Source organism: Scyliorhinus canicula, chromosome 13 (genome assembly GCF_902713615.1).
Source record: "Scyliorhinus canicula chromosome 13, sScyCan1.1, whole genome shotgun sequence".
Lineage (NCBI taxonomy): Eukaryota > Metazoa > Chordata > Chondrichthyes > Carcharhiniformes > Scyliorhinidae > Scyliorhinus > Scyliorhinus canicula.
Window position 1 is genome coordinate 25,600,297 of NC_052158.1, and position 26,038 is coordinate 25,626,334.

The following is a 26,038-nucleotide window of genomic DNA, read 5'->3' on the forward strand; positions in this document are numbered from 1 at the left end:
AGAGGCGGCAGACAGACGAGAGAAATGTAAATGGGACAGTTGGGGAAAGGAGCGTCTGGACTATGAAAAAATACGAATGCACGGCCAGAAAAATGGTATTGCATGCTGATTGTTTTGGAATCACTTTATCAATGTACGCCGATGGCTATGGAACGATTGCATGAAATAATGCAATATTGTAAAATAATGGGGTTGCTGCTGAGGCCTGAAATGTTCTTGGACTTGTGTGAAGCTAAAGTTGAAGATGGGCTGACCCGTTGGCGCTCAACCATTCCTTGAAAATGCACTTTCAGAGAAACATTATCATTTAGGGCACATCAAACTCCACTATCTCGGCACTCATGAACCCTCCAAACAATAAAAAAGAAACAATTCTGATTCCTAACTTGAATGGCTGCCTGCTTTCTGAAATCCATTTCGTGCGCAGTCTTTTCACATGGACAGATAATCCAGCATAGTTATCCATTGAGATATTTCTGGAAGACCAATGTTCTAATCCTTATTGCCAATAAAAGAGTTAATCATCTTTTCAACATATTCACAGGTGTATGCAAGTAGAGCGCCCTCCAGTCGGACACAAATGAAATGCACACTGAGCCCGGAGGAACCTAATTCTATCCTAAACGTATTCAATACTGCACCAATTCCAATAAATTCGCAACCTCAGGAAAGTTTAACTTCGTTTGCAGAGCACGTCGACGGAATGTAAATGACGGCCCCGAAACAACGAAACCTACCGCACAAGCATTGGGTACAACATGTGCAGGTTTTTGAAAATGTCCTTGCAGCAAATATCGTGTGTATGTGGGGTTTGCTTATTCCTCAGAGAATTCCGGCCCAGGGTGCTGCTCGAAGGGATGGGAATTTAAGCACTGTGCAACACAATCGACCACATGATTCCAAAGGCTGAAGCGAGCAAATATAAGCAATTCTTAATTAGCCTGGACCAGCCGACATTATCACCTTTGCAAAAAAGGAGAAAGAACAAACTCAGCCATTCTCATTCAACCCCTCTTTCGTGTTTGTTATTGTTTGCCTGTTCATTCCTCTATTATGACGACAATCAAACCATTATGCAAACAAATGCATATGCAAACTGTCGCAGCACATTCTAATATACGCCATTAGAAGATCTCATCAATTGGGCGTATTTTATTCGAATGCTTTTAGCACTTCGTCAACAATAACCAACTCCTATTTTCATTCCAGTTACATCGGATGATTATTCATGTAAGTCCTGGCGAAAATTGTCAAGGGGAGAATTATTGCAATATTAAGTAAGTTCCCGATATTGTGGATCTCGCGAACGGGTCAGGCAAAGCATATTTGAAAGCAGTTAATGATAATGCTGTCAATCACGGAGAGCTTTAAGATTTTCAAAGTATATTCCAGAGAATTGCATTGATCGGTATTCTCGTGGTCCAATGTACAAAGAGGTATTGTTTGATCGCGTTCTCATGGATTAGTTGGTCAGGTAGGTCAATTGTAAATAGCTGGGTATTTGAGAACAGTGATCACAGTCGAATACGATTTAATTGAGCTGGCGGTAATAAGAACGATCATTCCTTATAGTGCTTAATAAGAGGACAGCCATTATCAGTCGCGTGAGAGTGGATCTATCCTCGTTAATTTTGGAATCGAACAGTTGCAACAGAAAGGAATATCCGGCTGTCTCTATAATTGAACGTCGCTCATCATTGCACTTTCCAGGAATCTGCACTGTGTTGCATTTCGCACATACTGTTCATGCATTATGAACATTCCTTAGCCTCTGGCAGAAAAACAGAGTAAAGCTTCAGTTAAAAACTTGCAGTTTGCCTTTTTTCGAGGTTGGGATCTCACAACAACTGGCAGAGAAACTGACCCTTCGGATTTCAAGGCCAACTGAAACTGCTTGAAATCAGATGAAATATACAGAGCTATCCGACTTCAATTCACCCTGTGGTGGAGCGCACGCAGGCTGAAGGAATTCAAGGTTGCATCCATCAACTTGTAATATTTGATTATTATTATTATTAGACAAGTGGGTAACTGCAAATGTTACACATGTGCTGGAGTAAAGCTCCTAAGTATAAATCCAGCAGGCACAGGTTTGCTGGAGCTGTTTCGATGAACGCAATTGGTTGACGCGATTCGGCCATACAAGCACAGAAGTGTCACTGAACATTTGTTAAAAGGCAGAGCTGGCAGTTCCTCACTGACAAGACTGTCGTCAGCAGAGGAAGGATGTTCTGGAGACGTGCGGCATATTGGCGAAGACCATCCTCGTGGAACTCGTGACGAGGCAGATATACTATTAGATGAGAATCGATGGTCATAACTTGAAGTCGAAACGAAAATAAACAATCGTCAATTCTAAAGAGAAAGAGGAACGGGAGCAATCGAGAAAATTGATGAAGAAGAGGGGAAATGACTTGATAAAGAAAATCTCCAACTTGAAATCGTAGTGAAACTCGAGGACGTTCCTAGATAGCAAAGAATAGTCGTCTAACTTTGGTGGGTGAGTATAAATGTATTTTCTGCACTTTTAAAGAATTATCATGAATCTGAATTCGCCGAAATAATTTTGAAATATATCCCTGCAGTCATCTCTTTCAGAGGAGCACCACAGTCACGATGACACAACAAAGCCGGCTATTCTCGATAGCAATGTTTTGTACCCGCGGATGCAGACATACATTTAGAAATTTTAAATGAGAGCAAGGCCTGACCCGAACTTTGCTGGACGGCTTTTGATACGTTATATACATCAATAGTATGTACCAGCTGGAAGAAAAAGTTAATAAAATACAGGAATGGCAGCCGATTATGAACTTCGTCATGAATATGTTAGTGGCGGGGGGAACGGTGGCTGAGTGGTGAGCACTGCTCTGTCACGGCGCCGCGGACCGGGATCAATTCTGGCCCGGTTCACTGTCCGTTTGGAGTTTTCACATTCTCCCAGTGCCTGCGTGTGCCTCAACCCTACAACCCAAAACTGTGTAGGGTAGGTGGATCGGCCTCTCTAAAAAGGCCCTTAATTTGAAGATTTAATGGAGAAACATATGAGGTCCCAGTTTGGGAGTTTCAGATAATTTGGAGGGATAGTAAGATTGAAAATTAAAGGAATTTAGGCTCTATTGCGAAGTACGGCAAATGTAAAAAGACAAGTTCGCATCAGGTGCGTAAGTGAGGAATTCTGGCGTTCAAGGAAAGCAATATGCTCCGTTTGTCATAAGAAGTGTCGTAAATGGCAATTAAAACAAAATCCTAAACATTACTGTTGTGCGATGTTGTTCCTCAAGTAATTATTGTCCTTGTCGGTAAGGTTCACGTGCAGACAGGTTGTTTCTCACGGATTCACTGATAAAAAGAATCTGATTCAGACAATTTATGGAAGCTTTTGGTTTGAGGGCAAAGTTTCCCGCATTTGTGTGGTGAGGCAGGTAAGTCATGTATTACTCAGCCACACAATCTCTGATATTGGCAGGAGGCTGAATGTGAGGGTATCAAATCAATGTATTGCTGAAAATAATGTACTATCATTTTTGATCAGGCTCCTTCAAAATATGACGTCGTTACTGCTCCCGTTGCCATCAGACCAGTTGGCAGTTTTCCTGTGGCTTGGGATAGCTTGATCTTGGTAGGGATTGCTTGATCTTGGTTTCGCATAATGCTCGGCACAGCATCAAGGGCCGAAAGGCCTGTTCTGTGCTGTACTGTTCTATGTGTTTAATTTTATGGGAAACGACTATGTTGATCAGGACGTATTGAAGATGTATCAACGAAACGTAAAGAGACTCTTTCGTGCCTATTGTCCTGATTAGGTCCCGGATTGGAGCAAATTGATGCCTTTTCCTTTTTCATGACGATGCACAAGCTAAATAATTATATTTGTGCCGGTCCTCTGTGGCTCAGGAGGAGTAACTACCTTCCTGGATTATGAGTCAACGCTCCAACAAAAACCCCGGATACCTGTCTAGCGTCTAAACAACTGGTCAAGGCATTTCAGCACAAATCCGCAAAATCTAAAGAATGTGGGGCGAGATATTCTGATTCTGAGCTAAGTGCAGAGGATCTGTGGCATTTTACGTGGTAAAAATCGGCGCTGTCCCATCACCGATGCTGCCACCGTTCATGGGCGAACAGCCATGCCACGTAAAACTCCCGGCCTCCATGAAATAAATGGCCGGAGAATGGCTGTGTCCGTGGCTGCGCTTGCGCAGGGAAACCATCTGCAGTAGTTGTTCCATAAATATGGCGCCCTGCGAGGGTGGGGAGTGTGGCGGAGGGTGGGGTGTGTGGGGGGAGGAGGTGGCGGCACCCATCCGGCCGGCAGTATCCTCCAGAAACAGGGGACAATGTGGGTGGTCAGTGGGGTACACAGCAAGGTGCCTGCCTTTTAGGCCGTAGTAATGGCGTTCAAGGATGTACACCATCCCAGACTCGTGGGTGTCATCCGGGCCAGGCAGCCTGTTCCCCATCATCCCCATCACGCACCCTCCCCTCCCCTGTACCTGCTAGCACCGCCCATTAACCCCAGCCGGCCCGGCCAGTGTCCACCCGGGAAGCCCATAGTCGCTCCTTTCTATGTCCTACCTCCCCTCCCTCCCTCATCAGCCACGGCGACGGTTTCACGATTTTTAAAAGCATAAGTGACCTGCGTTGTTGGGAACTTGGGCCATCCGAGGAGGAGAATCGAGGAGCCGCCGGAGAATGCCGGATCGGGGCCCGTGAATGATATGCAAATGGTATTTACAGCGCGTTCCTCAATACATTGAAAGCGCTGTCGAGGTGACAGAGAATTACGATTTTAAACCAAATCGGCAGCCGCCGCGATTTTGATGTTGGAACCTTTTTTCCGTCCAATCCCGTTTCCAAATTCCCGTGTCACCCAAGGGACCCCCCCCCCTGTTTTCTAAACAACTTTTACAGCCATTGTTTAAATATTGCTGGTTCAGATAACTTTCGTAACATGGACAACCCCGAGCGTGGTTAGACTGTGCGATTAAGTGATAATAAAAGGGAAGAGAAGAGAGACAAGAGGAGAGAAGAAAATGCCGACAATGCGGAAGGAAGCCCTTCGGCCCACCGAGTCTGAGCCAACCCTCTGTCCAAGCACCCGACCTCGGCAGACTCTCCCAACTTATTCCCGTAATCCTACCTAACCTGCACATCCATGGACACTAAGGAGCCAAGTCACCTGCACTTCCTTGTACCATGGGAGGAGACCGGAGCACAAGGAGGAAACTCACACTCATACGGGGAGATCGTACTTACTCTGCACTGTCAGCCAAGGAAGGAATTGAACCCAGGTCCCTGATACCGTGAAATACCCCGCTAACTAACCTACTGTACCATCGAGCCACTTATTGGATGTACCGAGGCAGCCTGAATATTGCTTGGCACTCACGTGGCGTCACTGTTGCTTGCCAATCATCCGCTCTAAGCTGAATATTGTTTAGGTTTGCTGGGTATAGATGGGTATAGATGATTTCAGTATGTGAACAGGAATTAATTTTACTTAACTATGTACAATCTTAGTGAACATGTTCACTTCTGATATTTTTGATCGAGGACGTTCATTAATAAAACAGCTGAAAAAGGTTGTGCTGTCGATATTTTTCTTAAGAACTCCTGAAGCGATATCCGTGGAGTGTAACATTCACAACCATCATGCTTTATGTTTGGCCTCGTCTCTACCAAGGAGATTTTTTTTTCATGCTTGGGCTATTCAATGCAACTCCCGTTTATTTTCTAACTGTGTTGCAAATACCCCCTTGTCTTTTGTACAGACGTGTTGGCCTCCCCTGTCGCTGACAAAGAGGATATTTCTGGATCCTCCACCTGAGGTTAGTTGGTGAGGAGTTCTCCACCATTTACGGTGGAATGTCGCACTGCTCCAGAGCGTTGATCTGGTCTTTTCATTGTGGGATTAATTTGCTTCGTCCATTGAATGCTACTTCCACTGCAAGCACATCGATTGCATTTCAAGTTCAAGAGTTCGGCACCTCATTTCTAGTTATCCCTGCTGCTCCTCCTGGCACACTGTCGAGGACCGTGAACAGGGGTTGATCTCATGGGAAAAGTACACTCAGGAAAATACAAGGCCTTGACGATACCGATTGTTTTGACTGCGATATTGCGATTGATTATGATGGTCTATACAGTTTGGCGGATGCAAAATTTGAGTCGTCATATCTGTTCTGAATTAATGTAATTAGAAACGGAGGATGGACGGTATTCTAGTCTTCACAAATACACCAGTGGTTGCTTCTTCCAATTCATCCCAAATAGGTCTATTTGTGAGGACGAGATCAACTAGGTTTTTCCTCTTGATGTTTCCTTTATTATCTTCCTTATATCCAGTATGACAAATGACATGTTCAGTTGGAGAGGCGGCGGCGGAGTGGTATTGTCGCTGAATTTGTAACCCAGTAAACCCAGGATAATGATCTGGGAAAATGGTTCGAATCCCAGCACGGCAGGTGATGGATTGAAATTCAATAAAATATCTGAAATTAAATGGCTCATGATGACCATGAAACCGTTGTCTTAAAAACTATGTGGTTCATTAATGTCGTTTCGGGAAGGAAATCTACCGTCCTTACCTGGCCTGGCCGACATGTGACTCCAGACCCAGAGCAATGTGGTTGACTCTTAACTGCCCCCTCAAGGGCAAATAGGGATGGGCAATGGATGATGGCGCAGCCTGCGACACCCACGTTCCATGAACGAAAAGAGAAAAACTTGATGATCTCGAGCAGAAGAAATGATATTCGTAATGCTACACATTTACCTCCCTCACCGTGCATTGATTTTATTTCATTTGTTGCATTCATTGCTCCATTGAAATGGTGTTTGTCACGGAATAGTGTTGTTTCAAAAGTTGAGGCAGTGAGAAATGTAGGTAATATTCCGAACAATGCATTGTCGGTTTTTGACCTGATACCAGTAAAAGTAAAGGATGAAGGGGATATCTCACGAGAAAAACCAGCTGCAATAATGTTAACCTGCCAATCCTTCTTCTCCCTTACCGAAGTCTCGTAATGGCATCAACATCATAGTTCCAAGTACTAATCCAATCTCTAAGTTCATCTGCCTTATCAGTGAAACTTCGCTCAATGAAACAAATGCACTTCAGGCCCAGGCCTTCCTTGATCAGCATCCAGACCCTGCCTGCTCTTCCTGAGTCGTACTGGCCCGAACACTCATGTAATCCTTCAGTTAATTCTTCTCTGCTTTGGTTCCCACCTCCTGCCAAATTAGTTTAAATCCTTCCGTGTGACACTGGCAAACCTCGCAGCCAGAATATTTATACCCCTCTAGTTTAGATGCAATGCGACTTGTACTAGGTCCGACCTGCATCGCATCAGGTCCCAATGGCCCAGATATCTGAAACCCTCCCTCCCACAACATCTTTTTAGTCATGTGTTGAGTGTACTATCTTCCCATTTCTATGCTCACTGGCACGTGGCGCAGAGAGTAATCCTGAGATTACAACTCTAGAGGTCCTGCTTGTTAGCTTTCTCTCAAACTCCCTAAACTGCTGTGTCACGACCTCTTCATTCATTCTACATGTGTCGTTGGTACTAATGTGTACCACAACGTCTCCTGTGCACTCTCTCCCTTCAGAATGCTTTCTGCACGTTCAGAGAGATCCTGTACCCTGGCACCAGGGCTGCAACATACCATTCTGGAGTCTCTTTCACGTCACAGAAGCACCTATCTGAACCCTTCAGTTTTCAGTCCCTTATAACTATTGATCTAGTGCTCTTTGTCCCACCCTGATTAATAACTGAGCCAGCCGTGGTGCCACTGCTTTGGATGTTGATGTTGTTATCCCCTCCTGGGCCACAATCCGCCCCCTCCCCAATACTTGTTCCAGAGGGATACGAACACAGGGGGTTCCTGCACTGACTGACTGCCCTGCTGGCGGTCGCCCATCTATCTGCCTGCACCTTGGGTGTCACCACATCACGTAAACTGTTGTCCATGACGCTTTTCACCACCTTCACGCTCCCACGTGCATCCATCTGCTGCTACAACATATCCACGTGGTCTGCGAGGAGCTGCAATTGGGTGCACTTCCTGCAGGTAGAGCCGTCCGAGTCGCGAGAAGCGTCTCAGGTCTCACTAGTGCAGCAAGTAACCCCACTGACGGACATTTATATCACCAATTATGTTATTTAAGAAAGTATATTGGACTCTTAGCTTCCGTTATCGCTGCAGATACCCGAGGAGGATCTTTATATCACTTTTCGTCCCAATATACTCTCCTGATCGTTCCCTCTTTAATTATCGCACTGCGCAAAATTACCAAGTTTCAATCATACTCTGGCTGCCTCACTCAGGCTCTCTCCCACTTCACGTGCGCAAAGCTTACAAATCAAACTTGCATCGATAGTAGCAGATGATAATCTCTCGTAACCTGGAATAGAATCCATTCCGATCTGCCATCGATGGAAGAACTGCAACAGGTAACCAAATAAGTTCTGTTGAAGTACCCCAAAAACTACGATCTCACCATAGTTGAGGGATGTTCACGTGGGGAATATAAAGGCATATGAAATCACGAAGGTATTTAATGGAACATTTAAAGAAAAACCATGATTCGTCTCGAGAAGGCGCACATGTAAGTTAAGAGCCAAAGGTGACATGATAGAAAACAATTGAAAACGAGATTTTGAGACTGACAATACAGTTTCTAATCGACTTCTAAATGAAAATTAAGGACTGTGGTGTATGAATTTCGGATCTCCTGCGATGCCTGGCATCCAGGCTGGTTCTCCCAACCACTGTCAGAAGATCTCAAGTCGGACACTCACAATAGGTCTAGTGCTGACCATATTCATCAAAGCAGTACTTGCAAAACGTAGAACACCATGTCGACGTCTGAGTCAGCGTTTTGTCAGCAGTTGGTCAATAATCACGACCGATGTTGAGAATAACACGAACCTCCAATTTACAGTGAATAGTCCGGGTTGCGACGAGGCTCCCCTACCAAATCTAGAAGCTAAATATAGACATACACAGGGACTTGGCCTCTGAAGGCATTGTGCCTTTTTACACTAAACACGAAACTGGGGATATGAGCTCCCTTATGCTTTCTTTCTGCACACTCTTCGACCAATCATTGGTGACTTGCCAACCAACCAGCACCCATTTTTCATGCACAATGAACTGTTGCGCCCTCTAAATCTGACAATTTTGCATCCGTCCGGAAGGGTAAAAGATCTGAAGATTCGAAAGCGGTCTCTTTTTTGTCAGCAATACTCTAGCTCTACACTAAAGAGGGATTGAAAGTTAAATAGTACTTTTAAACGTTAATTGGACAATTCTTCGAAGGGGAATCAAAAAGAAGAGGGGGCGTGGAAGCATTCCATATTTATGTCAAATGGTTGCCACTGACTTCCTGAGAACAATGACGTCTGCCTATGTTGGATTACTCTGTGCTCCAGTGACAATTTCCGTTGGCCTGTCAAATGTTTGGAAAACCACTCCAGTAATCCGCTGGTCAACCGCATGTTATTCACCAAATGCTTAACATTGTTAAAAGGTAAAATAAATCAGGACTGGTCACATGTTCAAGGTATAATTTACGATAAATAAAGTTATACTGATCAAAACGTTGCATTCTCGCGAACAAAGTAGGGCAGGTTTTTCAATGTCACGTCCATCGTCAATTCGGTTTCAGTATAAATGTTTGACGTTAAATGATATTTAACAAACGTTTAATCTGAAATCGCATGACAAATTTCTTTCAATTAACTGTTTGGTTTCATTATATGTTTTAAGTGAAAAGCACGGACTCTATTGGATCATAATAGTTATTTCTAAAGGTTATGAAGAATTCTCCACCGGCGAAATTGATACCCAATGTCCAGTGCGTACTTTATGCCTTCACATCCCTTTTATTTCGCTCTGTCCAACGCAGTCTTGAAAATATGCTGGCGATGTGTGTTTTGTCCAGTTGGATTAGGGCTCCACCTATTTCTTTGATATTATTCCCATGTTAACGATCGTGTTAATTTTCAGAAAGTTGAAATAGGCCAAAGCGATTGAGACAAGATTGTCTTCAAAATTAAAAGACTCCACAGTGACCCCCAAATCATCGAGAAGGCCAACCATGTTGATCCCCAAAAGGGACGAATGCAATTTTCTGCGCGGAACATTCATTTTCGGAACATGAATTCAACACACTGGCAAGACAAAGAAGGAAAATGGGTACAGATTTTAAGCAAACATCTTACTATAAACTTGATTTCCTCTCGTAATCTAGGTAGATCAATCAAAATAAGTGGAGTGATGAAAGGAAAAAGTACACCCACTGCGAGTAACATATGATTTTGAAAGCCCGCGCACGTTTTTCAGAGGCGAGAAAGGAGAGAAGAAAGATCATGATTGACGTGGAGAAAATATATTGCACGATAATTCTTGGAGCTAAATTCTATGTTGGGACTCAAGTTTATTGATTAATTGTTTTTTCCATTCGGTTTGCAGCGAGCCGACCTTCGTTTGGTAAGATCTTTGCATTCATCGGAAACAAGTCACTAGTGACCGTATATCTGCTCTTTTCTTCCAAGTATTCGTTGTTGAAGGCAACTCACTTGGATTGATTTTGATGGAACAGCAGGAAATATCGCGTGTGATCGGCGGCACGGTGGCATATTGGTTAGCACTGCTCCCTCACAACTCCAGAAACCCGGGTTCAATTCTTGCTTTCTGTGACTGTGTGGAGTTAATTCTTCCTCCATGTACTTGCGTTGGTTTCTTTCCACAGTTCAAATATGTGCAGCTTACGTAGATTGGCATGATAAAATAAGCGTTGCTCATGTCCAATTTTTTACATGCACAGCCGCCAGCCAGTATTGCATACAAACGCTCGATGCATGGTATAGGATAACAGTCCAAACTCGAAGCCATATTCACTGTCAGTGTATAGTCCGCAGAGATGGTCTGTCTTATCCGGCTTCAAGACAGTACCACTGGAGCTGCCCACTTAGCGAATTGCACCGGCCTTATCATGTCCAAACTCTCCTTCCGATGAAGTTCCGTCTTGGCTTTCTCCACTAAAGCACAGGGAACGGGATGGGCACGGAGATTTCAGGGTTGTGCCTCTGGGAACACTTGGATATTGTCCATGACGCCTTTAATTCTACGAGGCTGGCAAACGCCGGGAGGCTTGTTCAGTGCAGCAAACAGACAGCTGGATCCCATTTGGAAGATTTATTGCCAATCCAACTGCAGCTGGTGTACAGTCACGCCCCAACGGGCTAGGGCCGCTTCCTTGCACAATAATGATGGCAATGTGAACTCATTGCCGTGCATAAACTACCAGAGCAAAAGTGTAGTGCACAATGGCCAGATGATACCGCATCTAAGTGGCCTAATTAGTCAGCTTGTCGGTCAAAATCTTGACGTTTGGTCCGTGCACTGGGAATACCACGTGAGGGGCAACACTCCAAACCATTCACCCCCTTCCCCTGTATCGCCTGGACGCCCATTCCGCGCTTTCCCGGGACAAAGAGATATGCAGTGCATGCTGAAACGTCAGGGAGATTCATCTCATCTGTCAATATGCCGTTGCAATTGTATGTTATCATCTCGGCTATCTGCAATGCAAACTAACATTTTATCTTCCGTAATATTGGTTATATAACTTTCTGTGCCATAATCCAAGACATTAATGAATAGTGATTCAGACCCTAACACAGATACTTGTAGTATGACATTAGTCATATCTGCTAATTTGTGTAATTACCCTTTATCTACACTCTCTGTCGCCTGCCATTCAACCAATTCCCTAATCATGTCAATAATTTGTCCTTAACTCCTTAGGCTTCCACTTCAGTTAACAGACTCTTGTTCGGGTCTTCATATAATGCGTTGTGGAAGTCTATGTAAATGGCATCCATAGACATTCCCCTGTCAACCACCTTGCTTACCTCTTCAGAAAATTCAATAAATTTGTCAGGCATGACCTTGCTTTCACGAACCTATGCTGGCCGTCCCTGCTCGACCGAAATTTTACAAGATGTTCAGTGAACAGATGCATGATTATGACTCCAGAAATTTCCACACCATACATGTTAGCCTAACCATTCTGTAATTCCCTGATTTCCCCCTTTCCCACTTCTTAAAAAGTCGAGTGACATGTAATTTTTTTTCAATACAGAGGGACTACTGAATCTAGTGAAACCTGATAAGCACAGTTAGGGCATCTGCAATGTGTTCCCTTCATTCCTTTAAAACTCACAGATGGAAATCGCCAGGTCCTGGGGATTTGTATCTCTTTAGTGCCATTAATTCCTAGTTACTGATGCTGGATTATTGTCGACTACTATTTTCTCAGGGACATCCGGAAAGTTATGCTTCATTTTGACTGTAAATACTGTAAATACTGAGGCAAAGAAATTTCTGCCATTTCCCCTTTTTCATTGACAATGTCTGCATTTTCAACTTTTGGTGAGCCTACATTTTCCTTCACCACAGTTATCCTTTTCTATAATGACAAAAACGCTCTTGTTCATTTTGATGTCCCTTGCAAGTTTTTCATAACCTCTTTTAGTAGCTCGTATAAACTGTTTTGTGGCCCTTTGATGGTCTTTATCTCAATCCATTCCTTCGAATCTTTACCATGTATTGTATTATTGGAAGCCCTTTCTTTTAGTTTTATGCTGTCCCTCACCTATTTCGGGACGGCATAAAATTGGCTTATGTTTTTTTGGACTGAAACCCTTTCCTTTTAGGGGTATATAGTTGCTCTGCATCTTGTTAAATATTTATTTCAATATTCTCCGCTGGCCCTTAGTCGTTTAACAAATTAACAGTTCTTCCCAATTATTAGCAGAGAGCCTCTGCCTTATCCGCTTAAAGTCAGCCTTATTCAAGTCTAAAATTCCGGTATCTGAAACGGGCTTTTCACTTTCAAATGCTGCACTGAATTCAATCATGTTGTGAGCACTATTTGACAAATGTTCGCGTACAGTTATGCTACTAACTGAATTGGGCTCATTACTAAATCGAATACTGCCTGTCCTCCTGTTGCATCTAAGTTCTAAATAATTGAGAAAAACAACAGAAATAACTGATGTAAACATTAAAGTGATTGATGCAAAACCTGATACTTCCATCGTTATCAACGACAAATTATTGTAGTTACGTTTTGTGATAAATTCTACTTCAGGAACTGATGTACTTCGCTTGCAACTCGGTAAAGTATCAAACTGATTTCAAGCTTACGTGATATTTATATTCGTCTTACGTTTTTGAACAAGGAATTGTATTCTTCGTTGTGAGGTGTTTAGCTACTCCGTGATACTGACTACTCCCGGTAAAATAGCTATGGTGTAATGAATTGGAATCAATTGTGTTCAAAATCGGGCGCTCTGCAAATGTCTTTTGCGGACAAATCCACTGCAACCAGCAGCTCCACTTTGTTAGACAGATTTCAACTCCCTACAGTTTCGATTTTGATTTAGAATTTCCAAACAGCAGAGCAAAGACAATGCAGTGGACAGTCCACGAGGATGAGTAAACAGTAAGTATTTGCTTTCTTTAATAAATTGTCATTCGGAGATCCTAGGCAGTCAGAAGCTAGATTATTCGTGAATGAGATGGGCTAAGGATGCCGAATAATTGTTCAAGTGCGGTCTTATTCGAAAGGACGAATATTTGGAAATTGTGCTTCATATCTCGATCAATGACAAAGGGAAAATAAAGAGGAATGCGTTCATGTAAGTGAAGTTTTGAAGCTGGGAAAGAAAATGAAGATCCTTAAATGTAGTAACCTTTGGACATTGCCATGCCCTAGTGTGTACATAAATAGTCAAATGATGTGAATTAACTCATGACTGAAGAAATTGTACAAAATACAGGAATTAAAGTCCAGAGTCTTTGGAACGACAATAAAATATTGAGAAGAATTGATGGCTGCAGTACTACAATCTTGCTTTTGCTGATCTGCAAAGAGCGATTTAAGTAATCAATCGTTACCCACTAATTTACAATTCTTTCTCTCCACCAGTTTCAACGTACAAAGAAAATAAGGGTAATTTTCGGAAGAACATTCAAAAATCAATTATCGATATATTTTTGGTGAAAGTAAATAGATTTGAGATTAATAATCATCATTTCTATAACGCTACAGAAAAGCATAGCTCTCGTCAGCTGATCTACAAATTCATTCTGCATGTATGCAAATTCTGCAGTTGGCTAATAATGAAAGAAGAATCAGCCACCGCACGAAGGAACTTTAAACATACTTTACCTGAGTTTATTAAATCGATGAAAGATTTGAGTAACTTTAGAAAGGCGGTTTGACAGTAATTAATGAATCTTTTGCATCACAATATCGGCTGATATAACTTCTAATTTCTAAAATCTTCTTGTAAAGCATTCGATAAGTCCTCCAATAAAATCAACGTTTGGGCAATTCAATTCAAGCATATACCAAAATTCAAAATGTACATGAGACTCAGGCAATTTTCCCTATTTTATATGGAAAATCAAATAGAAAGTCTCCAATGACCATTACAAATTCTGCGTTTCCGGGTGCTCCCATGCAAACGCCAAGGAATACTTCGACATAGCAGAATCATTGTGAAATGTCAGCATTCACCACAGAAGCTATTGCTCACTAGCATTATTTTTTAATTCCTTCATGCTTTATGGAGAACGGGGGCTCACTAGAACTGAATTTGTTGCCGACAGTTCATTGTCCCTGAGAAGGGGCTCCAATATACCCTCTTAAGCGGATCAGAACATTAATTCAGGCAATCATTTGCGTGTGGAAAAGGTTTCGCAAATCCCAATGTCACTTATAAATTGGTAGTAAACAGTAGAGGAGTGAATTGAATTATTTTTTTCCCGATAGTCACGTAATGAAGTTCCACATTTACTGCAACGTTGAATAAAAATTGCACGATCAATACATGACCACTTGTTTTGTGGTGCAAATAATTCGTGTAGAGGAAGCAGTAATAGAGGTAACTCACCAAGTTGAAAAGGTAAATGGATGTACAACTAACGAAACGATGTGGAGAGGTTTACAGGAGATGTAATGCGAATATACACAAACAAGTTGGGCGGCATGGTCTTATTGTGGCAGCAATGCTGCCCCACGGCGCCAGGGAACCGGGTTCAATTCAGGCATTGGGTGTGCTGAGTTTCAGACGTATTCCCCGTGTCTTCGGGGAGCTCCGGTTTCCCCCTACTGTCGAAAGATGTGCAAGTTAGTTGGGTTAGCAGTGATGAATTGCTCCTTAGTGTCCGGAGACGTGCAGGTTATTTGAGGTTGCACGAATAGGGTGGGGGGTGTGGGTTGAGGGAGGGTTCACTTTTCAGAATGTCAGTGCAGAGACGGAGGGCCAAATGGCCTCCTTCTGCACTATATAGAACATAGAACAGTACAGAACAGGCCCTTCGGCCCTCAATGTTGTGCCGAGCCATGATTACCCTACTCAAACCCACGTATCCACCCTATACCCGTAACCCAACAACCCCCCCCCCCCCTTAACCTTACTTTTATTAGGACACTACGGGCAATTTAGCATGGCCAATCCACCTAACCCGCACATCTTTGGACTGTGGGAGGAAACCGGAGCACCCGGAGGAAACCCACGCACACAGGGGGAGGACGTGCAGACTCCACACAGACAGTGACCCAGCCGGGAATCGAACCTGGGACCCTGGAGCTGTGAAGCATTTATGCTAACCACCATGCTACCCTGCTGCCCTTGTATTAAGTATTATGTGAAACCCAGAAACCTGTTATATTTCCAAACGAAGTGTGATTTCAGATTTCTCTGGAAACTTCATCCTCCAACATACTTTAGTTTGAACCATGTGGTGTTTTTTTTCCTGAAATTTGGAGCAACTCATTCATAACTGAACTAACTTGTGGCACTACCAATAATTTTCAAATTTCACAAATACATCTTACCATGTAGCACCTGGTAAAGGTTTGAAAGGGAACACAGACGGTTCTGTGAAGAGCGGGACACACCTTGTTCAAACCTCCCTTCTGAAGTAACCATTCTCCACTGTCGGGATATTCCATTTCGCCGGAGGTCCAGGGTTTCCCGGCGGCGTGGGGCGGCCCACAATGGGAAAACAGCTGGCGAGATGGAGAAGCCCGGTGGTTCGCCGTACCAGAAATTTAGGGCTGGATTCTCTGATTCTGAGGCCATGTCCCCACGTTGGTGTGGGAACGATGACATTTTATACCAGATAAAATGGCGTAACGGCCACCGATCCTCCGTTTGGCTGGGTGCCAGCATGCCGGCAGAGTGGAGCACCCGACTCTAGCTGCCGATACGGCCCGGAGAATGGTCAGGTCCATGGCACCACATGCGCACGGCCATGGCCTGCCGTGGCCGCGCTGTGGACATAGCCGAGGTAGTTTGTGGAGCCCAACGCAAAATAGTGCTCGCCCTTTGGCCGGCTCATGCGCCACCGACCAAAGCCCCACACTGCCCCCAGCTCCTGATAAAGTCCCCCCTGCCCGCTGATCGCCCCTCCACTGACTGTGTTGGCGCTGGACTGAACCCACAGCCGCAACACGGATTTCTGGACAAACGAAACCATACCCCATTGGGAAGTCGGCCGATCAGGGACAATGCAATGGGGGGGGGGGGCTTAGGCAACGTCCTAAGGCCGTCGATACATCGTTCCATGTACTCTCCGAGTGCGCCGCTTTGGAGGGGCAGAGCCTCGCAAAAGCGGCACCACCCCCGATCCTGTTGGGAACTTTGATTCTCTGGCTGATCGCCGAACATGATTTCGAACTTGGCGACTGGAGGATCCAGCCCCTGGTGCGAGGGGAAGGAGAATCCTGCCCGTATTTGCGGTGCAATTGGGTACAATTCAAACACTCCATTGTTAATGTATCATCTGTAATCCTGTTACAATCGTGCTTATTTTACTTCAGAACACAAAAGAACAATAGCGGATCTAGGTAGGAGGAATGCATTCCATTAATACATATTTAAATGAAATATGTTCTGCTCTGTTTTGGAAAGGACATCCCTCTGAATTAAATTGAATCGAATCACTTTGTTGGCATTGACTGTTTCATGTTCATACTATAATGATGTTACGTCGTTGCTGTTAAACTTAAATATGGACAAACGTTATTGATATTGCTATTATTGGATGAATGTACAATGCATTTTTTAAGTCTATATACGAATTATTTTAAATAAGTTAGTGCAGGAATTAAATCAAGCAGCCTATTTTTTTTAAATGTAAAAGCAAATTACTGCGGATGCTGGAATCTGAAACAAAACAGAAACTACTCGGCAATCTCAGCAGGTCTGACAGCACATCCGGAGATTAAAGGGAGCTAATGCTTCGAGGCGAAAGAACTCTTTGTAAAAGCTTTGATTGCTGAGATTGTGCAACATTTTCTGTTTTCGTTTTTAAAATGTACCTGGCATTAATAAGCCAACTGTTCATTCTGTATAGAACAGGGCAGCAAGGTATCATTGTGGATAGCGCAATTGCTTCACAGCTCCATTGTCCCAGGTTCGATTCCGGCTTGGGTCACTGTCTGTGCGGAGTCTGCACATCCTCCCTGTGTGTGCGTGGGTTTCCTCCGGGTGCTCCATTTTCCTCCCACAGTCCAAATATGTGCAGGTTAGGTGGATTGGCCATGATAAATTGTGCTTAGTGTCCAAAATTGCCCTTAGTATTGGGTGGGGTTAATGGGTTATGGGGATCGGGTGCAAGTGTTGACCTTGGGTGGGGTGCTCTTTCCAAGAGCCGGTGCAGACTCGATGGGCCGAATGGCCTCCTTCTGCACTGTAAATTCTATGATCTATGAATCTATGAATTAGACATAGACATAGAACAGTACAGCACAGAACAGGCCCTTCGGCCCTCGATGTTGTGCCGAGCAATGATCACCCCACTCAAACCCACGTATCCACCCTATACCCGTAACCTAACAACCCCCTTAACCTTACTTTTTAGGACACTATGGGCAATTTAGCATCGCCAATCCACCTAACCCGCACATCTTTGGACTTATCCTTAGATTCACAGAGGACGGAAGTCAATTTATAGTTGCTGATATTCAGTAAGCTAGCATTGGGAACATTTATTTTCCTTAAATTATAACAAAGCAACTATGAATTAAAATAACTTCGAACTATCGTATTTCCTTTTGCCATGGCAACATTGCGAAAGTCACAGAGTAGACAAGGAAGAAGATGAAACATTTCAAGTTTGAATCGGTTTGTGGCTAAATATTAAACGCCATTGATCATGAGTTTTCTAGGTGAAAAGCATACAAAGTATTGGATCAGACAATGGTCGCACGCAGGATATTTTACTTTTGTTTGCTAACAGAGAAAACACTATTTTGTCTACAACCCATTCTGAGAATCTAACGTAAGAATTTGTAGCACGATTGGCCACTTGGACCCTCAGGCCTGCTCCGCTATTCAAGTAGATCATAGATTATCATAGAATTTACAGTGCAGAAGGAGGCCATTCGGCCCATCGAGTCTGCACCGGCTCCTGGAAAGAGCACCCTACCCAAGGTCAACGCCCCCACCCTATCACATAACCCAGTAACCCCACCCAACGCTAAGGGTAATTTTGTACACTAATGGCAATTTATCATGGCCAATCCACCTAACCTGCACATCTTTGGACTGTGGGAGGAAACCGGAGCACCCGGAGGAAACCCACGCACACACGGGGAGGATGTGCAGACTCCGCACAGACAGTGACCCAAGTAGAAATCGAACCTGGGACCCTGGAGCTGTGAGCAATTGTGCTATCCACAATGCTACCGTGCTCCTATCGTGGCCGATCTGATTGTAACCTACTGCCTACATTTCTGTCTCCGCCCGATAACCTTTAGAAACGGTGTTATTTAATAATATATCTAGCTCTGCATTAAATATATTCAAAGATTCTGCCCCCACAACCTTTAGAGGAAGAGAGTGCCACAGACTAAGGATCTCTCGTGAATAAATATTCCCTTTATCATTGTTTTCAATACACGACAAATGTATCTAAGAAAATACATATTTCTAATAGAGGCTGTCCACAGATGGTTCACGGTAGCTACCGTGTGAGGGTGGATTTTATTTTAACGAGAAGTTGAGTAGGTAGAGCCTGTAGGCACTGGAGTTTCGAAGAATGAATGCCGACATTGAAATGAAATGAAATGAAATGAAAATGTCTTATTGTCACAAGTAGGTTTCAAATGAGGTTACTGTGAAAAGCCCCTAGTCGCCAATTTCCGGCGCCTGTTCGGGGATGCTGGTACAGGACCTTATTGAAACATAGGATTCCCTCAAGGTTTGACAGGGGGATGCTGAAAACTGGGAGAATCTCGGACTAGAGGGCATTTCTGAGCAAGGGGCTGTTAATTAATCATTGAGATGAGGAAGCATTTCTTCTCTCAGAGGGTAATTAATCTGTGGAATCTTTTATCGCAGAGGGCAGTAGATGTTGGAATGTTAAATGTGTTCAAGGCTGAGATGGACAGTTTTAAGCAGTAAATGTATCAAGCATTCCTGGGATGAGGCGGGATATTGGAGTTGAGGGGAATCGTTTCTGATCACTCATTATGTCATTCAATGAAGGAGCAGACTTGAATGACCTTATTCTGCTCTCATGTCTTATGGTCCGTATTTTTTAAAAACTGTGACACGTCGTTCTGAGTTCGTCAACAACAGGAAACATTCCATCCACATCCAATCTGTCGACACAACAGAAGATCTGAAAGTTTCAATTAAAATCGCCTCTTCTCGTCTGAACTTCAGTGGATACTAATCAAATTTGCCTACATTTTATTCTAAGACAAGCCGTCTATCCCTGCTGAAGTGCTTCTAACTCACATGCATCTTTGGTTAAGTAAGAAAAACATTATTGCACACGATATTCCAGATGTAATTCCATCACTGCCCGCCACAACAATAAAACAACCTCCTCCTTCTATATAAAAGTTTGCTGAAAATAGACGAAAATATCCTCTTGCCTTTTGTATGTATTTGCTGTTAAATAAAGCTGGCCTTTTCTGCTTCATGCATTTCATCCAGATCCCACTGAATTTCAGACCTTTGCAATCTCTCCTAATTTCGATCATGCGCTTTTTTTATTGCCTTGTCAAAATGTACAATTTCAAATGTCCCAGATGATCGTCCATTCCCAGATTTTTGCCCACCCACTTAACCTACCTATACTAAGCACAGATCGTAAACATCTATCGCGTGCTTGAAAAACTCAAAATGCAGTGTCTGAAATTTGGTAAGATTCTGCGCTTAGACAAGGTTTGCAAAATAATTTCACTCCACTAAGAATTACGCTGATGAACAATTTATTATCATCATTCGCATTCGGGGTGTGGTGCATTTTCGGTAAAGAGAAGCTACATTTACTGATACACATGGATCTGTTTTTTGCAGGCAGAAGTAATGTACACACCCAGACCACGTATTTAAGCTAAAGAAAACTGATAACAGAACTTTGCTGATTGACTCCTCATGGCAATGCCTTGACCAAACTGGGTCAAGCTTCCTGGTTTACGTTTCAAAATATTCCAAGCAATTAACCGTCAGTCATCAGGACCGTGAAATTTGCATCGCAACACCTCAGTTCTTTGCAAATTCATCGAATTTCAAATTTGCACCAAGTCGCGTGTGCTAAACCTAAAAGACATTTTAGGACTGTAGACAGATTGGTTTTGCCTACTTTATTGCGACCTAGTGCTCAGGAAGGCAGCACTGGAAACATGATTGTGTTGAATGGCTTACGAAAACCAAAATAATACGCTAAAGTATATATACTATACACTTTCATGTGTGGGAGGAGACTACAACAACCCCATGTGCCAGTTCTTCTTCATAATTAAAGCATCAGTTCAATTTCAATTGTTTGCTGTCAATTAAAGTTCTTGTGGATGGGACACGAATACGGTAAATAGAGATGGAGGATTTGGCAATGATCTCAATAGGATTCGGAAATGCCGCAGTTCAACATTTAAAAGATAGTGAGACAAAGGGGACTTAGTCGGAAAATGCTGGCAAACGAGTTGAAATAGACCAACAACGTTTCGCGGATTTGCAAAAACGGACCATTCTTCCAAATATATAAGTTTAGTCTTGTGAGTAATAACTGTGAACTCAGTCACAGCATGCATTTAGAAGTGTACTCAACGTCTGTTGGCACCGTTTTACAGACAGTCAGAAATCGTTGATTTTTAATGTTACTTACTTGATTGCAACTCGTAACAGAGTAGAATGCCATCAGACATGACCGCAGTTAGTGTTCACCAGATCAACTTAAAATTAATTTTGTTTATGTTTGTGCCGCGTTGGTTCCGAAATGGAAATTTATTTTTCCAAGAAACAAGAGAGTAATAATTACTGCCAAGTATTGAAGTGCTCCCCACAAGCGAAATGCTTCGGAAAGTGACGATCGTTCACGAATAAGGAAAAGAATAACATCGGTTCTATATGTTCTTGCCTATTCCACCTGGGGATATGAACAACTAACCGGTGGAATTCGAAAACAAATAAGATAATGAATCACCATGAGCTGTAACTTTCAAATGGCTCACCAATCTTACACAATAGTACAATAGTACACAATCAATGGTACGGCTTTGGTCGGCTCTATGAGCCTTTACATCCAAATGTTCACTGTTGTAGAAGCATGCTCCAATAATGTATATGCAAAATACTGCAGGTGCAAAGTTAATATGCAAATGTCGCCATCGACCAGTAAGATCATGGACTCACATTTCAGAGCTGATTGGTGGTGATTTAACAAGAGGGCCACGTCACATCCGGCGAAGAGAAAGTTTGAGTACCGAGCCGTTCATCGATAACTTCGGCCGCATGAGGGAATTAAAACCGCTGTTCACGTCACTGCGCATCACTAACCAGTCGTGCAGCCAGATGCAAAGTGCTTGAATTAAAAACAGTCAATTCTGGAACTACTCGGCGGTTCAGGGATCAGCTGATGGTTGTGATGGAAGGTCATTGAGCACAAACTTCAAGCCGGTTATTTTTTAATCACTGAACATTCTGCGTGGCTGGCTAAGTGTTGGCGTTAGTAAATACTAACATACGTCAGAATTATGAAACACGGACTGCGCAACCCGTGGGGTGGGGGGAGGGAGTAAAATGGGAAAACCACAAGAGAAGAGGAGAGTGCTGAAACCAATGCGGCGGAGGAGGAAGGGGGGATATCATAGAACAATCCAGAGGGCAGCGAAATGTACGTACAGTGAGTCAAATGAAGGACAAAACAAATCTCTCTGTAAAATAAAGCAAATTAGCGCCGGCCGGAAAAACGTAATGTATATAAGTAACAACTGTTTATAAATATGATAAAAGCCAATAAAAAGATTTAGAAAAGGTAAAGTATTATGAAACACATATTCAGCGATAATATTTGTCGTTTTAATAATTTCTCGCAGAAACTCAGCTCAGAACTACAGAAGCAGGTAAGAAAAATTAAAAGGCACATCTTCTTCAGGCATCCTGTCTCCCCATACCCAACGACATCGTGCCTTCCCTTATTTGCTTTAACTGGATGCGTTGCGTGATTGAATACATGCACATGAAATCAGCACACGTGGATACGCATTTAATTAATATAGAGTAAGAAGGGAGTGACAGACTTCGTGCTTACTGATGTCTGGGTGAAAAACATGTGCAACAATCAGGAACCAAACTGAAGTCCATTTGCAGATATTTCTAAACACGCCCAATGCTCAATTATATTAAGCAATTAGAATTGAATTTTGGATAGAGCCATATAAACCTGTGTCGGTGCTAATGTGGAATTTCGATCGTGTAATTAGAGTAGATGATCCCTTCCCTTTGTCAATAGACAGATAAATCGATAAGCAACGATGTATATGACCTTGCCAACCCTACCCTTCGAAAGAGAAGTTGCCTCCCTCACTTTAACAATTTCACAGGTTAATCAAGTGTCACCTTAAACTCCCAGCATTCATCAGCGCCCGGCTTTATCACAAATTCGGGATGGGTTGCAAGGTACAACGAAGTATGTTATGACCGACAGTGGTGCACATACGGCAAATTCCCCCAAGTTGCATTCTCACTATCGTGATCTTCCTGATCAATTTACGTCCATCAGTTCCAATGTTCCCAGAATCAATTACAATACACTGAAAGTAGTTAGTTAAAATAATTAATGCAGAAATGTCCATGAACATGACTTTGGTGCAATAAGGCAGAACTGGTAATTCACAAATATGTCCTCATTGTATTCCGTTCTTCAAATTTTATTTGGCCTGTGTAATCAAAAAAGGCACAAACTTCGATCTACATTAGGTAACATCAATCATTTTTATTTAAATTATTAAATAAAATAATTTAATCGCTTATTGTCACAAGTAGGCTTCAATTGAAGTTACTGTGAAAATTCCCTAGTCACCGCATTCCGGCGCCTGTTCGGGGAGGCTGGTACGGGAAATGAACCGTGCGGGTGGCCTGCTTTGGTTTTCTTTCAAAGTCAGCGATTTAGCCCTGTGCTAAATCAGCCCCAATATCAGATGAAATAAGTCCATATATTCTAAATAAAGTGAGCACGAGAAAGATTTATTCTTGCTGAATGGCTGAGCAGATGTAGACAAGGAATTTACATTGTGACTGTAATATTTAATCCGCTAGAGTACTTCGTTGACACATCAGAAATTTCGACTCAGCAATTGGATATACAATTCCATGGGCTGCGGATTACAAAATATTGAGGTGGTTGGGTGCATGATAACATCAACATTTTCTTCCAAAACGTCTCTATCGCCTGGCTCCTATCCATTTATTCCCGTTAGCCAGAAAATGTCCTGGAATAGCTTCTTCGCAGTCCCCTCAATTGTTATTCCCGTTATTTCCCCAAAAATAAATCACCCATTCCTGAAGGGCTCGCCTACATGATGAGACGATATATCCAAAGCACAGCGCCAGACTTCACAAACGTGCTGAGAAGGCAAACAACTAGCTCACCAGAAAGTCTCAAGAAACCTCCGCTGCCTCTAACTTATCAGGCTGCGCGTACATTGCCCTGTCGCAGATCAGCATAAATTTCAACAATAAAATGTTCAATAGATGAGAAACCATTGTATGTGGTTACGTCTGCTTAGCTTACGACTCAATTTCTCCCCCGGTCAACGATCTCATGCTGAGTCAGACATTTCAGACGCTTGGTGATATAGTTGACCTGAGATCAGTTCTGACCACGTATCGAAGTAATGACAAATATCGCTTATTGTCACGTCCATGACGTGGCCTGACTCAGCCCTTTTCTTGGCTTAACTTCTGCTGCAACAATACATTAATCTTGACAAACGTTTTGACTTGACGATCCCATTGCGCCCGCTCGGTCACCCACATTCTGCCTTGCAAGAACGTGTTTGCCTACATTTGTTCATCTTAATTCATTCATTTACTTGCTTTTCCTCTGCCGGCAACTTGATCACGATCCACACTACTCCGGAAAGCAACCTCGATTGTAATTCTTCATTCATTAATACTCGATCCTACAGCTGTTGAGACTCAAAGTCGCAGCATACCCGTTCTAAACCGTTCTGCATCTCTGCTCCATCCCACCTTTAAAGCTCACCTTAAATGTTAGCCGGTTGACCAGGTGATTGGTCTTGACCCTGAAATCTCGTTGTGCTGCACGATGTCAAAAATGCTTCATACGGCTCTTGTGACGCGCCTTTGGCTATGTTTGAAACGTCGCTCCTTTGTCGTAGATTGGTACTAGCATTAGGACGGAGCATTCTGCCCCGAAATTTATAGCTCTGCTGAAGGAATGGTGGGATTCCTTGGAGTTGTCTCATCAAAGTTGATATATATAGAAATAACTCAACAGACATCAGCTCTTACCTTCAGAAAAAAATCGGGTGAAAGTGATCTATCAATACTAGCTTGAAGTCTGGAAAGTGATTTCTAGGACAAGAGGAGAAATTATTTTTCCACTTGTAGGCAATTGGCGACAATAAGTACTTGATGTTTGCTAATACATTTATTGCAGGCCTTAGAAAATTGTCCAGACTGGGGGATTATTGCCACGTGTATCTTGATACCAAACGAAGTATGAAATAACTAAATATGATTGCACGGCTTTCTTCGAGAGAAAGCAAAAGAAGGACATTTAGGGAGGGTGCGACGGCGTGCTGCGTAAGGAGACTCATTCAGTCCATTAGCAATGGCACAGACAAGTTGAGCCGAATGTCCTTTTCCTTTCCAGTATATTTTCCATAATTCCATGTCAAATGAGTTCGTAGTGGTTGGAATTGAATTATATATTTAACTTGTCATAAAATATTTTTCAAAACTTCTACTCAATACACTCCCAGACTTCTTAAAGGGGAAAGGGTTCGTGTTGCAATGTTATTCAATAAAACTGAAGAGTACAGTTGAGATGCATCAGTGTAGACTGGTCATTTATAATCTGCTTGAAAGCTTTGAAAATATAAATGTTCTCTGCCTTGTAATCTTACTGGCAAAGAAATAGTTACACCACGCTATGAAACAGAATAAGTCTGAAATCGAATAAAATGTGTGATTATGAAGTGTTCAAAGAAAATGTCGTCGAATTGGATTCAGTTGGAGTAGAACCATTGCTGATCTTCCACTAACTGATCGGTTCACATCCTTTGCATAAAGTAATGTTACTAGAAATTCTAACAGACATCCAAGTAGTAAGTTGACGCGAAAGTTACATATGTTACACAGAGATGCACTGCCAGATCGATTAGGGAGCAGTTTGTCTCCCCAAATCATATCAAGTTAGGCGAACTTGATGCAATAAAACGAGCAATAACGCAAGACGATTTTCTTTGCGAACTTTGGCCTCCATTATCCTCACGATTATGATGCAATGGTGTGCAAAATTTACTTTGATGGGGGCTACCTACAGAACAAAGCTCGAGTCCCAGGCTAGCCACACGAACCCCGTGGATTATGGGAAGGTCTACAAGAAATATCGGGCTACAAAATGAAGCTATGTAACATCGCCGTTTCCAATGCACCCCTCCCCGATGAACTTAATGCATTCT

At 42.9% G+C, this 26,038-nt stretch overlaps 1 protein-coding gene across 1 annotated transcript in view; it reads left to right on the top strand.

Moving 5' to 3' along the window:
- The window catches only part of LOC119975530 (zinc-binding protein A33-like), a 556,168-nt gene that overhangs the window by 1,192 nt on the left and 528,938 nt on the right, over nucleotides 1–26,038 (top strand). The window contains exons 2-7 of the mRNA XM_038815321.1: nucleotides 1,210–1,230; nucleotides 10,483–10,500; nucleotides 13,169–13,195; nucleotides 14,009–14,032; nucleotides 16,913–16,939; nucleotides 22,424–22,450. The gene's annotated coding sequence lies outside the window, so the exon portion shown is untranslated. The remainder of the gene's footprint in view (nucleotides 1–1,209; nucleotides 1,231–10,482; nucleotides 10,501–13,168; nucleotides 13,196–14,008; nucleotides 14,033–16,912; nucleotides 16,940–22,423; nucleotides 22,451–26,038) is intronic.